General features: G+C 42.1%; 1 pseudogene; it reads left to right on the top strand.

The window, feature by feature from the left end:
* The first annotated feature begins 9776 nt into the window (after positions 1 to 9776).
* On the top strand, positions 9777 to 10211 carry LOC132363344 (small ribosomal subunit protein uS19-like; annotated as a pseudogene).
* Positions 10212 to 14682: the final 4471 nt, after the last annotated feature.

Raw genomic sequence — 14682 nt, 5'->3', positions numbered from 1 at the left:
GAAAATGGTACAGCCACTTGGGAAGACAGTTTGGCAGCTTCTTACAAAACTAAACATACTCTTACCAATGGTCTAGCAGTCACGCACTTTAGTATTTACCCAAAGGAGTTGAATACTCCTGTCCACACAAAAACCTACACATGGACGCTTACAGCAGCTTCATTCATAATTGCCAAAACTTGGAAATAATCAAGATGTCCTTTAGTAGGTCAATGGATAAACTATGACACATCCAGACAATGAACTATTATTCAGTGATAAAATGAAATGAACTATTGAGCCATGAAAAGACGTGCAGTAACCTTATTAATAAGCAAAAGAAGCCAATCTGAAAAGGCTACAATACTGTATAAATCCAACTATACTGACACTCTGGAAAAGGCAGAACTATAGCACAGTAAAAAGATAAGTGGTTGCCAGGGGCGAGGGAAATGGAGAAGAGATAAGTAGATAGAGCACAAAGGATTTCTAGGGCAGTGAAAATAGTCTGTATGATTGCGTCAGTCCATTCAGGCTGCCAAAACAAAATATTACAGACTGGGTAGCTTATAAACAAAAGAAATTTATTTCTCACAGTTCTGAGGGCTAGAAGACTGAGATCAGGGTGCCAGTGTGGTAGGGCGAGGGCACCCTTCTGAGTGGCTGACTTCTCCTTATATCCTGACATAGCAAAAGGGGCTAGGGAGCTCTTTATAAGAGCACTCATCCCATTCATGAGAGCTCCACCTTCATGACCTAACCAGCTCTCAAGGGCCCCACCTACTAAAAGCATCACCTTTGAAGGTTAGGATTTCAACATATGAATTTGGGAGGATAACACAAACATTCAGACCATAGTAACGATAGTATAATGATGGATATGTGTTATTATACATTTGTCTAAACCTATAGAATACACAACAACAAGAGTAAACTCTAAGGTAAACTATGGACTTTTGGCGATAATGATGTGTCAGTGTGGGTTCATCCTTGATTAAAAAAAAAAAAAAAGTACCATTCTGGTGAGTGATGTTGATAATAGGGGAAGCCAGGTATGTTTGGGGACAGCGGGTATATGGGAAACTCCTGACCTTCCTCTCAATTTCGTTATCAACCTAAAACTGCCCTAAAAAAATTAAGTCTTTTAGAACAATTTTTTAAAAAGAAGGATTATAGTACATCACCATCTCTCCTTGCAGGAGAAACCACAGGGAGCAGGGCACAACAGTTCCCCACTTGTGACATCTAGTGGCTCTGCACCTGCATGACAACTTCGTAGCCAGAAAAGAAAAACTGACATCAGCAGGGCTCTGCTGGATTTCTCCAACTCCTGAAAAAACACCAGAGCGCTCCTCATTCCCCACAAGAGTTCAGCAGTGTTCCAGTTTAAGAGCCAAGTGGATTAAAATATAAGGCATTTGTCTGTCTGCAGAGTATTTATCTGGATTCAGGAAAGCACAAAAAACAAAGTGCACCAAAGCCTGAAAATGATGATGATAGGGAAGAACTGAAAATCTAGCTCCTATCCTCAGGCTATTCCTTAGCACAAGAAAGACAATTAAGCAGCTGGCCAGCCTCCGTAGAGGCATCTTGTTTAGTAGTGGGAGGCCACAACAGAATGAATCTTCAGGCTAAATAGCTGGTGTCTTCATGGATGCTGGTTGCTTAGGAAAGAACTGGGACACTGACCCACTCTTAAGTCATTTCTGTGACAATGTTGGCTTGGCTAGTTGGTAGCCTCTTTGTGCTTTTGCTAAATAGAAGTACTACGACTTTGCATATATTATCTCACTAAATTTAATCCTCACAACTCCAGAAGGTAGGTCTTTAATTCCCTATTTTGGTAAGTGAGAGTGCAAGGGCTCAGAGAGACTAAATATAACTTGCTCTATTTACAGCTAGAAAGTAGCATTGTTGGCATCTGATTTCATGTCTCTTTGGCTTCAGGAGTACATTTTTCTTCCATATGACATTCATCCAGATAATAGTTTTGATAAACCAGCTAACGTTCTTTGTTTTTCCACTGCTATTTTCCACTTTCCTTGCTCCCCCCTCCCCTATAGTAGATATTCTGGGTTCACTGCCTCAGGGGAGGCATGTGGGCAGACAGAAAGCTGAAAGACCCAGCAAATATCTGGGCTTTTGTACCCCAAAAGTCTAGGTAAGGAAGTTAGAGGATCGAGGCATCGATAATGAGCATAGCAAGAGTGCCAAGAAATGAGGTAGAGCGAAGTGGGTATAATTATTTTTCCATGACTGCAGAGCTGGGGTACAGATGAGAGAACAGAAACAGGTGGGTCTTGGAAAGAGGGGCCCTAAAGCTTTTTACCCTGGCTGAGTCAGCGACAAAGAAGCACTCCTGCAGAAATGTCCAGACCACCTCAACCAGGCTTACATGATTGCAAACTGCCTGTCTGAGACTGTTGTGCCTTGCGGTGTTCTGGAAGCTGCTGGAGCCATCAGAGCTGTAGAGGCCATGGGCACGGAAACAAGGCATGTTCCCAGACAACTGGGTTGGGCAGATGGGCCCAACTTGTAGTTTAGGCACAACCCTGGGAGGTGGGAGGAACCTCAGTTGCCTGGGTTTAAGTGTTTACCCCCTGGCAGAACTGAAGGACAAAATAAACGTCATGCTGAATTACAGAAAAATCAAATTATATTTAATAGTCACCTTGTAGTAGTTTCCTAGGACTGCCACAACGAGTTACCACAAAATGGGTGGCTTGCAGAAACAGAAATTTAATCTCTCCGTTCTGGAGGCTAGAAGCACGAAATGAAGGTGGCAGCAGGCCCGTCCTCCCCACCAAGACTCTAGGGCAGACGCCGGCCCTTGCCTCTTCCCAGCTTCTAGTGCTTGCTGGCAGGCCTTGGCAGTCCTGCGTCACTCCAGTCTCTGCCTCCGTCTTCACGTGGCCTACTCTTGGTGCGTTTCCCTGGGTGCCCTCTCTTATTCTTCTAAGGGTATCAGCCACTGGATTCAGGATCCACACTAATCAATAGGAACTTATCTTAACTTGATTACATCTGAAAAGACCCTATTTCTAAATACATTTATATTCACAGATACCAGGGTCCCTTCTCTTTGAGGAGACACAATTCAACCCACTGCACACCTGAATCTGTGGTCTGGGATCCGTCCCTGCTACACACGAGTTTGGTGTGGAGGAGGTGACACCACACAGGGTTAAGAGCACTGGTGTCAGGAAGGCTGGTCCCAGTCCGATGTTAAGGTGACGTGAGACCTTGAGCAAGGCAAGTAGCCACTAATAATGGTCTTGATTTCTTCATCTGCACGGTGGCTGGGATACGGTCTATGATCCTTTCTAGCGGTGACATTTAATGATTCTACTGGTCCTGAGTGGAGGAACAGATGAAGCCTTCCCCCATCCCCCTACACACAGTGTGGCTTAAGAGGAATCGCAAGATTCTGCCGGTCTGAGGACACTCTACCCTTGTGATGCCTCCTTCCTTCCTGGCCCGCTCCTCTGACCATTAGGGTCACAAAAGTATTAAACAACAAACAGACATACATATTGTCTCCTGATGGCCACTGTAAGGACGATCTGGATTCTGGACCACAAACAATTATATTGACAAGGGATTCAGTTTGGAAATGCTAACACTACAGGGAGAACTGCTTTGTGGGGGATCAAGTTACACGGTTGCCAATGGAAACCAGGACCTGGTTCAGAGAAGAAAAACGCCAAAGAAGCAGCACAGGGCTTCGGGCCTGCATGATTTCTTTGTTCTAACTGCAAATGCATCCTGGAAAGAAAGCAATGACAGAGAAGAACCAAAAGCCAGGGAACAAAGGCCCAGCCAGGCTCCCACTATTCATCTCCGGAGAGAATTAGTGAGCTGCTGAAGTGCGCTGGACCCCAGCCTGCTCCAGGAGACAAGGGGTAAGTCTGGCTCCGACACGGAGACAATCTCCAGGACTCCTCCCATGGACAAAACTGCAGACAGTTTGCAGAGGCAGAGGCCTGGATGAAACCTGGGCTGCTTTTCAATGCCTAAAAGCTCTGTAAGAAACAAGCAGCCACGGGGGGAGAATGAGGAGCGAGGCTCAAGATCTCAGAGCGGAGGTCAGAGCTTTGTGCTCTGGAGATGGACAAGCTGCCCAATGCCACATTTACCAGCTGTGCGACTTCAGGCAAGTTGTTATCTTTTCCAAGTCTCAGATGAAATGAAAGTTATTATTTTACCACCTATCTTGAGGTAGTTGTGAGAATTAAATGAGATGATGTAGGTCAAGTGCTTCATGGAGTACTTGGCACAAAAGTAGTACCCAGTAAGTGTTACTTATCATGTTACAGATGCAGAATCAAAGCTAAGGGACACTAAGCGGCACATAGGCCACAAGGCTAAGCAATAACACCTCTGAGGTAAGAATCCAGGGTTCCTGACTCCTTAGTTCTTTCACAAAACAATAGAGAAACTAAAAAGGAGAAGCTAGGAATACTTTAATTTACTTGAACAAGTGGTTATCATGTTTGTCCTAGGCCAGGCACTGTTCTAGGCGCTTTATAAACACTAAGTCCCTTAAGCTTCATAGCAACCGATGAGACAGACACTATTACCATCACCATTTTATACGTGAGGTAAGTGACATACCCAAGGTCACTCACGGTCAGTGGGTACTGTGCTGTGACTAGGGGTTCTGAAGAAAATATATAAAATATGAGTACCATTTTACTTAGACCATTTCTCATTAGTTAAAACATATTGTTCTTTCTAATACGCATTTTAATTTTCAAGACATTTAATAGACTACATGGCCTGCAGACATCTAAAACCCCCAGTTATCCACAACTAAAAAAACCCTAAAATTTCAGCCTGTGTAATATAAATTGAAAGCCAATCTAGCTAGCAGCAGTTCCACAAATTGTAAATACAGTTCTGTTAGATGAAGACTATTTTCCATAAGGCGAGCCTTACAGAATCTACAGAAAATTAGCCTCCAAATTTCTAAAATTTCCTACAGATTATTTAAAAACTAACCATAAATGTGCTAAATGTCTTAAACAAAGCATAGAGAACATACATTAGTCTTTATTTGATGACTTTGGTCTTGCCTATGAATATCTGTATGTATCCCATGCTGCCATACAGTGAGATTTCAGGGTTTGCAGCCCCTATACCCTCACATACCCTAATAAAAAAAAGACTCCGACGGCTCCAGAACAATGCACTTGGCCCAGGACAAAGCAAACTAAGGTCATCAGCCAGCAAAGAGATGGATTCTCATAATGTTGAAAGTTTCATCAAAAGATGAGCTACTGAAACCTGGTGGATTAAAGTGCAAGGGAAGAATCAAGGGTTATTCCCAAGTGCCTGGCAAGAGTTACAGGGTGGAGAGGGGTGAAGGATGCCCTGTGCTAAGATGGTGAACTCGGGAGAGGGAGGTCAGCATACAGCACAAAAATAGTTCCATTTTAGACATGCTAAATTTGGAAACCTTGTAAGGCATCCAAGTGGAGCTCTCAAGTTTGCCATTAGATCTAAGTTGTGAAGCTTAGAAGTGGGGCCTGGGCTGGAAATATGAATTTTAAAGTTTCCAGCATATTATGGCAATCATCAGATTTGAATGAGATCACCTACACAGGGGGCGTACAGCGAGGAGAAAAAAGCCCTTAAGACTCATCCTATCAGAGGGCCTGGGGAACTCCAACATTAAAGGCTAAGTAAAGGAGAATTAAGTCAATGAAGGAGACTGAGAAAAAATGGCCACAGAGGTAGAAGGAATACCAAGAGTGTATGGTATGAAAAGCCAAAGACAGAAAGTGGTCAACTGTGTCAAATGCTACTAAGAGATGGAACAGGATAAGGCCTAAAAAGAATCCACTGGAGTAGGACCATGGAAGTCATTGGTGACTCTAGCAAGAGCAGTTCCCACGGGGTAGTGGGATGGAAATTATATTCCAGTAAGTTGAAGCGTAAAGGGGAGCCAGTTCTGGCCATGGCAGAGTATCTTGTACTGGATTAATGCTACGGCTGAGGCCATTATGAGAACTGGATAAAATATACCAAACAACTGCTTGACACTGAAGAACCAGCAATATAGGTGCTGGAATCCTTGAGCGAAGGAAGCATAGAAGGTGAGCTCCACGTCCCCCCTGGATTTTCCTCTGAGGTAGTTTTCCACATTCAAGCATGGGGAAATAGGGCCTAAGTAGACAGTGGCTGTCTTGCAAGGGCAGGACACTCCAGAAACAGATTTCTGAGACAGAAATTCAGAAAAGGAGCCCTGCATGGGGTGGGACACAAACATTCACCCCATAACACCTGCTACATGCACTGGGTAAGTAGAAGAGTTGAGCTTGAAGGACAGGTCTATATGAGTCCAGACTTTAATGACTGCTCTTTCTCCTGCACCATGCTGCATCCCCCCTCAGCTAATGCCCTGCCCTCTAAAGCTAATACATTCCCTGTGCTCTATCATAAGGGAAAACAAACTAGAGCCTGCAGCCCAAATCTAGCCCACCACTTGGTTTTGTAAATAAATGTTTTATGGAACCCAGCTGTGCATATTTGTTTACACATTATCTATTGCTGCTTTTGCATCAGCGGGGCAGAGCTGAGTATGTGCAACAGACACCATATGGCCAGCAAAGCCAAAAGTATTTACAATTTGCCCCTTTACAGGAAAAAGTTTGCTGACCCACATCCTAGCTCATTGCAAAAAGAAATTTGACTGTGGCAATTTATGAAGCTCTCTTTGCTACTGACTTCTTCATCAACTGGTTAAGTACTGTTGACTTATCGCTCCTTAATGTAAAGTAAGTGACGATGCTGATGCTCTGGGAGGGAAGACAGTGGTTGGTGCTTGGAATCGGAAGCAGTCCAGCTTCAGTCATAGTGACCGATGTACATAATTAATTTTAGACCTGCAGAACAAAATGGGTCTCCTGGGATAGAATCTTTGAAGAACCGGTAGGTGAGTAGACTCACACAGTGGATCTCGTTCCTCAGAGTAAAACCCAAAGGTCTAGCTCCCTGTTATCTCTCTGAGATAATATCTTTTCCTCCCCTCTGCTCATTCTACTCTGTGCACACCATTCTTGCTGTTTCCTACCGACTTCAAGGAATCTCCCATCTTAGAGCCTTTGTACTGACCCCTCCCTTGGAACCACTATTTCTTCTGATATCATTTTAGCCGAGGACCTCATCTCCTCCAAGTTTTTGATCAAATATTACGTTTTGCATGAGACCTACTCAGACATCATTGACAACGCATTCAGTTTTCCTGCCCCCACTCCACTTACTATTACTTTTCCCAATGTTGTTTTCACTTTCTCTACTTTGTAATATATTCAGTTATGTTTATTTTTATTGTGTGTCTGTCCCCTAATAGGGCCTAAGCTCTAAGAGGGCAGGAATTATGGGGATTTTTTTGTTGTTCACTGATGTTTCCAAAATATCTAGAAGAAAGACTGAAGCATAGTTCCTGCATATCATATATTTATACATTTCTTGAATAAATGCACGTAATTCACATTTTGTTCCAGTGTCATGGAAATATTTTCAGGGCAATTTGGACCTATCATTTGGGGACTGGTCCATGTAAGTCTGACTGAGAAAATCATTTTTCCTTTCCTTCCTTGTCATAATCGTCCCTCTCTTTCCTACCCAACAAATAGCAAGTGTCTCCCAGAGACTTCTGGTGAATGAGATTTTCATAAGTAAAGTCTTCCAAACAACTCATTAACCAAAATATCAATACTTCAACAAAGCTTTTAATCCAAGTTAAAAGTTAGCCCCTAAAAGCTAGACATTGATGTCAAGCCCTTAGGGTTAACCTAGTAGTGTGGAACACTAACTTTCAATGCTATATTTACATCTAAACTCAAGTTACATTATAAAAAATTCACTACTTGATATCCCTCATTTGTGTCAGAACTGGTTGTTCATTCTAAATTAGTTTTTTCCCTCCTTCCAGGGTATCATTATGTTCTTCATGCCTTATTTCTATTATAATAAAAATACATTAAGAGTAACCATACACAACTTCTGGGCTTCACACCAGGTCTGAATGCAGAAATTGGCACCACACATCAGAACAATTACCAACAGCAAAGTCATTTTCAAAGTTCTTTTTCGTGTTTCCCTTTCACTACACAAAGGATTAAATAACACAGAATTTTCTATGCTGTAATAAAATCACCCATTTTCAGCCTTTTAACTGATGGAGAAAATTTGTTTTGTTTGAAATGAAAATAGAAATTATAAGTGTGAGTTGATTAATTCATATCTAATTATCCACTTCTCAGTTTGTAGAAAGGCAATCCCAGGATATTTAAGTTGAAATATTCTGCCTAGAAATCCATGTAATAGAAGCCTGATTTTTCTATAGAAAATATTTCTTATTGTTTTGAATCGTAATCCAGATTTCCAAGTATAGACCTATTGAATAAATTTCCACATACATTCAATTTTATTATTTAAACACATCTCCAAGATGGGGAGGCGGGACCTCTTCTTACAATAAACGTCTTGGGTTGACTCTTAGAACAACTAAATTCTTGCAGATATTAGCTTAGCGTGTTCCCTTTTCTAGCATTCAGATTTGAAACAACCTATCTGGTTTAGTGAAAAATAAGCAAGAATTGTTCAAAGCACCATGTAGGGTTCAGTCACATCTCGGATTATGGGTCTCCCAGAAACATCTCCTCTGGGATCTGCCCTGGCTCTTCAACCAACTAGATATGACATACAGAGATAAGCTCTAGGGAAAAAAACTAAGGAAATGCTATCAGACCCTTCTAAATTTGTATTCATAGAACTTCCATTATCATGCATGGTGTCCCAAGATGGCAGCACAGTGACTTAGGTATTAAGAACCTGGAGACAAATGGAGAAAGGACACAATGATCTGCATGAATTGCCTTTATGTAAAATGCTCTCCATTTGTAAAAGTCCATACAAAGTACAAACAACCATTTGGAGTCATAAAAATCATATACGTGCAATTGTTTAGTTCCCGCCAAGATAGAGAAATGGAGACCAGATTTACTTTTTGTGTTTTAAACAAAAACAAACAGATAAGCTATAGGAAAACAATGGTTTTCAGATACTGAACAACAGGCAGCACCAGACCACAATCCTTGATAGAGAAACAGGTGAGGCAACTAAAACAAAAACAAAAACAAAAAATGCCTTTCCATCTGAATCTCTGACAAGTGGAACTAATTCACAAACTCCAAGCAAATATCCTCATTCTTCTTTAATTTTCCAGAATATGGGAAAGCATCCCCTCATTCAACAAATAGGTACTGAGTCTCCAGTATGTTACAGTTACAAACACTGAGGGCTAAGTAAGGGAGACAAGCAAGAAACAAGTAACGAAATAAGTAATAAAATTTCAGCTGATGAAGAGTATAAAGTAAAAGATAAAATAGTAAATGCTTCATAGGGACCGAAGACAAAGCATGTGCCTGTGTAGATGTGATAATCAGGAAAGTCATTTTTAAGAGGACATTTGAGCAGAGACCTGAAAAATAAGGCGTGGAGAGCTAGAGAAAGAACATTCTAGATACAGAAAACATGACATATAAAGGCCAGGAGATGAGAATGAGAACGAGACAGAAAACAGAGAGAGTGAAGGGAATCCTGGCAGAAAATGAGTCTAGGATGGCAGGGAAGAGTCAGAGCACGGAAAGCCTTGAGGGCCATGGAAAACCTTCGTATTTTATTCTCAATGAATCTGCTTTAAATCTAGGAAAGTTTTGAGCAGGTAAGCGACACGATTACATTTCTATAAAAAATAACTCACCCTGGCTTATCGCAACACCAACAAAATGGCCGAAGTGGAACCGAAGAAGAAGCGGACCTTCCGCAAGTTCACCTGCCTCGGCGTGGACCTCGACCAGTTGCCGGACATCCGTCCTAGGAGCGGCGGCTGCAGCTGCACAGCGCGCGCCGCTGAGACCTGGCCTGCGGAGGAAGCCGCACTTGCTGCGCCTGCGCAGGCCGGAGAGGAGGCACCGCCCACGGAGAAGCGCCAGGTGGAGAAGACGCCCCTGCTCGAGGTGATTATCTCGCCCGAGATGCGGGGCAGCGTGGTGGGTTCACAACGGCCAGACCTTCAGCCAGGTGGAAATCAACCCTGCGATGATCCGCTTCTACCTAGGCGAGTTCTCCATCACGTACAAGCCCGTGAAACACGGCTGCCTGGCCTCAGGGCCCCCCACTCCTCCCGCTTCATCCCCCTCACGCAGCCTGCGGGCCAATAAAGACACGGACGCCCCTTAAAGAAAGATCACCCTGACTTCTGTTGGAGAATGGATTGTATTGGGTTAAAGAGTAAATACCTAGAGACCAAATGGAAGGCAGTTTTAGGAGGAGAGCCAGAAATGATGGTGGACCAGAGTGGCAGTTCTAGATGTGGGGAGAAGTAATTGAATTCAAAATAGATGTTCCCATTTATACTAAAATATAGGCTACATTGCAGACGCTGTTCTAAGTACTCTCATGCAATGACTCATTGATAACACAACTACCATATAGGGTAGGCACTATAAATATCCCCATTTTAGGAGATGAGGAAACTAAGGCACAGAGTAAAGTAACTTGTCAAATATTACAAGCTGTTAAGGGGCAAAACCTGGATTTGACCTCAGGAATCCAGCTCTAGGACTCCTCTCTTAACCATTACAGATACTGTAGAACCTACAGGAAATAACTGCCAATCTCTCACTTCAGTCACATGGGCTTTCTTTTGGTTTCTCAAATATGCCATGTTCTTTACTCCTTCAGGGTCTTCACATAAGATTTTCTTTCCCTGAAATGCCCTCCCCACCCCAGATTTATATTTTGCTTTCCTGGTTTTTTTCTCATCCTTCAGACCTCCCCTCAGCTTAAATGTCACCTCCTTAGGGTGGTCTTCCCATTCCATCAAAAGTAAATACCCTCCCCCCTCTGTTACTCTTCCTTACAGTGCTCTGTTTCTTCCTTGGATGAAGAAGGAGGGAAGAACAGGGATTTGTATTTGGACATGTTAAATTTGAGATATCTGTTGACAGTTAAGTGGAGATGTAGGGTAGGCAATTGGCCATATAAGTCTGGAATTCAAGGGAAATATCCAGGCTGAGTCATAAACGTATATGGCCTTTACGGTCACAAGACTGGATGAGATCAACAAGAGAAAGAGTATAAATAGAAAAGATGTGGAGGGACCAGCAAGAGAGATGCCCAAGGAGTAGAAGAAAACCAAGTTAATGTGATTCCTGGAAGTCATGTGAATGAAGTGTTTACAGGAGGAGTTTCAATGACTGATCAGCTGGATCAAATGTACCTGGCATAAAACACAGCCGTTGTGTCTTCCGTGGCCAGAGGACCTTAGGAAAATCTTGCCTTTTTTTTTGTAAGGATTGGACTAGGAAGAGATTTTGTTATTTATTTATTTACTTATGGATCGCCAACAAGAAAGACCTGGGGTCAGAAAGGTCTGTAGTTTCTAGCTATATTTATAACTATAAATATTTACACCGATGGTAAGTTTGTTTTCATTACAAAGATAACTAGCCTTAGAGATTGCTGCTCTTGTAGAAAACTAAATACTGATGGTTAGGGTTTTAAAGATCCCACAAAGATGGTAAAATGGGCTAGAAGTGGATATTATTGCCAATGCCTCAAGTTGCAGACAGGTGGCAGAGGAAGTCAGAGCTGTTATTTTCATAGCAGTATGGCATTATTTGTACTGGAGAAATGCACACTGCATGATTCTGGAGGCTTTTCTGCAGTGCACAGTGGTACGTTCATCAATAGCTATTACTTTGACTATACTTTTTGAAATCTGCACATTTTGTCTACTCTTTTACAAGCATCATTATAAGTGATGCTACTGCAGGATCCAAAGCTTCAGATGGACAATTTCAGAAGCAAAGACCAGGAAGGAAAGTGTATAGATACATGTAGAGCTAGGTATTTTATATTATATGTACCTATTTATTATATATTATGTTAAATATTATTTATATGTTACATATTTATTATATTTACTGTGTAATATATGAACTACTGGTGATACACATCCCATTGTTCTAATCAGGCTTTTCTCCATTTAGAAAAAAATCAAGTTATCAAATTTTATAAGATAATAATATTCCATTTGAAGCTAAAATCTGATTTCATATTCTTTCAAAAGAATCACCATTTCCACTGAGGTTTGTGTTGGCAACCTCAGAGTATTAATCCAGTAAAGAAGATTAAATATTAATAGAAGTGCGGGATAGATCATTTTCTTTCTTTCTTGGATTTAGAGCTTTGTTCTGCTTTTCATTCTGAGTACATGAGGTGAATGTAGATGGGCCAAATAAAATTAGACATATTAGCATGTCATAATTAATATCAAATGATGAAAAATAATTTTTGCAGGCCAACTTGAAATGAGTTTTTTTGGACCCATGCTAATTATTTGTAGTTTCAATTTTATTATGAACCACCAACTGCTGGAGATGACTTCAACTGGCTTCACTTGTGCTTTAAATAATTCGTGTTTAATAATGTATTATGCATTACACAGATATTCCTACAGAACCCAAGTTTCAATTACCTGTCACTTCAAATTACAGGCCCCCAGTAATTAGCTTCTGCTACATAACACATAATGGAATAGACCAAAGTTAATAGAAAGTGGGAGCAAATCTACAGAGCCAGTTTGGCATGAGTAGATTTCAAAATTAACCAATTTGTGTACCTTTTAATATATATCTCCACAGGAATTAAAGAGTCACCTGATTAACCTTTCTGAGTCTCCCTTATTTGTAATAAAAGAGATAGTGAAGATAGTGTCTGCCTCACAGAGATTACTCATTCACCTTTCGAGATAAAGGCATGTAGTTCAGTTGTCAGGATTTCATCAGTGATCTGCCTTCAAACACCTTTATATCCAGTCACAAATTATTTCTAAAAGCAGAGCCAACTAGTACATGGTATATTTAGAATAAAATCTGAAGCCTTTATGTGACCCATGAAGCCTTCTATCAACGGTTCTCCAACCTGAGGGCACGTTAGGATCACCCAGGGGGCTTTAGAACAGATTCTGTGAGAGCAGGGTTTGGGGAGGTGGGGAGGCTTGGGAAGGGTGGAGGGCCTCGCCTGAGTATGCTTTGTAAGTTTCCCAGCTATGGCAGGTTTGAGAACCACTGCCGTACATGATCATGTCCAGAGCTACGTTGCCTGTGAACTTATTAGGAATGCAAATTATCAGGCCCTACCCTGGATCAACTGAATTGGAAACTGGGAGCTGGGCACGACTATCTGTGTTTTAATAAGGACTCTGGCAGACTTTGATGCCCGCTAAAGTAGGAGAACCAGCGCTCCAAGCTCTTACTATTAAAAGTGTGTTTTATCTTCCAGCAAAATCAACATCACTTAGGAGCTTGTTAGAACCCCAGACCCATCTTGGACCTTCCGAAGCAGAATCTGCATTTTAACAAAGTCCCCAGGTGATTTGCAGGCGCATTCAAGTTTGAGAAGCGCTACTCTAAGACACTGGTTCCAGCCTCGGCTGCAAATCGGAACCACTGGGAGGAGCTGTAAAAAAAATATATATAGATACCTGGTGTGCTGAACAGGCAGCTCCTGGTTCTCCCCCTTTTAACACAGAGAGCTCTTCTGTCATGGTTTGGAATAAGCTTTCACAGTAAGAAGGGCTCTTCTGCTACCAGTGGCCTCCTCTCCTGCCCTTTTCACTAGAACAGCTTCAGAGGGAATCACATTGGCTGAAATAACTAAAATTGTCTGACTCCTGCTTCTGGCTGTGGCTCAGAGGGCCTCACAACATCCCTAGCTCCCAAAGTTGCCTCTGGTTCTTTTGACGTGTCTCAACATTCCCACTGCTGCCTGGCCTGCAGCCACTCAACTTTCTCTGCTTTTCTCCCCCTAACTATGGGCTTGTTTTGTCCCTAAAGCACAGCACTGCATAAGCCTTGATGTCAGAGTCTCTAATAAAAACAGAGCCTTCAGCTTATGCCTCATGGGGTAGACATGGATGGGGTAGGTCCCTGTCCTCTCACTTCCTCACCTGGAAAAAACAAAGAAAAAACCTTTGCCTCAGTTTTCAGCTAAACCAAAATTCCCCGTAGAAATGTATTCATAACACTTGATTCGTAAGAATAATCTCTTCATGGTGTATCGGACATCACCAAATCCTAAACACCAGTTAGGAGCCAGCAACACTGTGTGAGCAAACTGAGTCCCATAAGGACCAAGTCTCAAGAAGCCTCGTAGATGGGAGATGGAGGTGCTGGGGTCTGATCCTACGCCTTCTGATTTCAGGCGGATCTACTTTCTACCACACCTAATCTGCCTCTAGTGCCTGTGGTCTGATAATGACTCCTCCCCCTGAAGGCACCCTCTGCAGGGTCAACTCAGGACCTTTCAGTGGCTTTCAGGATATGCAGGGGGCTCTGCCATCCACTTGGAGCATAAGTATTCAGTTCCCAACTCCCAAACAATGAACTGGGAGACATAAGAACAGAAAGTTCAGCCAAAACATTGTTTGGCACCATGTCAGTACACTGTAAATCTCCTTACAATATGGCAGAAGACATGAGCTTAAAAGAAATATTTGAAGCAACGTATTCAAGACGAAGGTCCTTATTTATCATGGAATTATTACAAACTACTTGTTGCTTAGATACAAATCTTCCTCCCTAGCCCCAAACATTTATTTCCATTCTGAACTCACAGGCTATTTCT

The sequence above is a fragment of the Balaenoptera ricei genome, chromosome 3, assembly GCF_028023285.1.
Source record: "Balaenoptera ricei isolate mBalRic1 chromosome 3, mBalRic1.hap2, whole genome shotgun sequence".
Classification (NCBI taxonomy): Eukaryota; Metazoa; Chordata; class Mammalia; order Artiodactyla; family Balaenopteridae; genus Balaenoptera; species Balaenoptera ricei.
The sequence above is the reverse complement of the archived record's forward strand: the minus strand, read 5'-3'. Positions and strand labels throughout refer to the sequence as shown.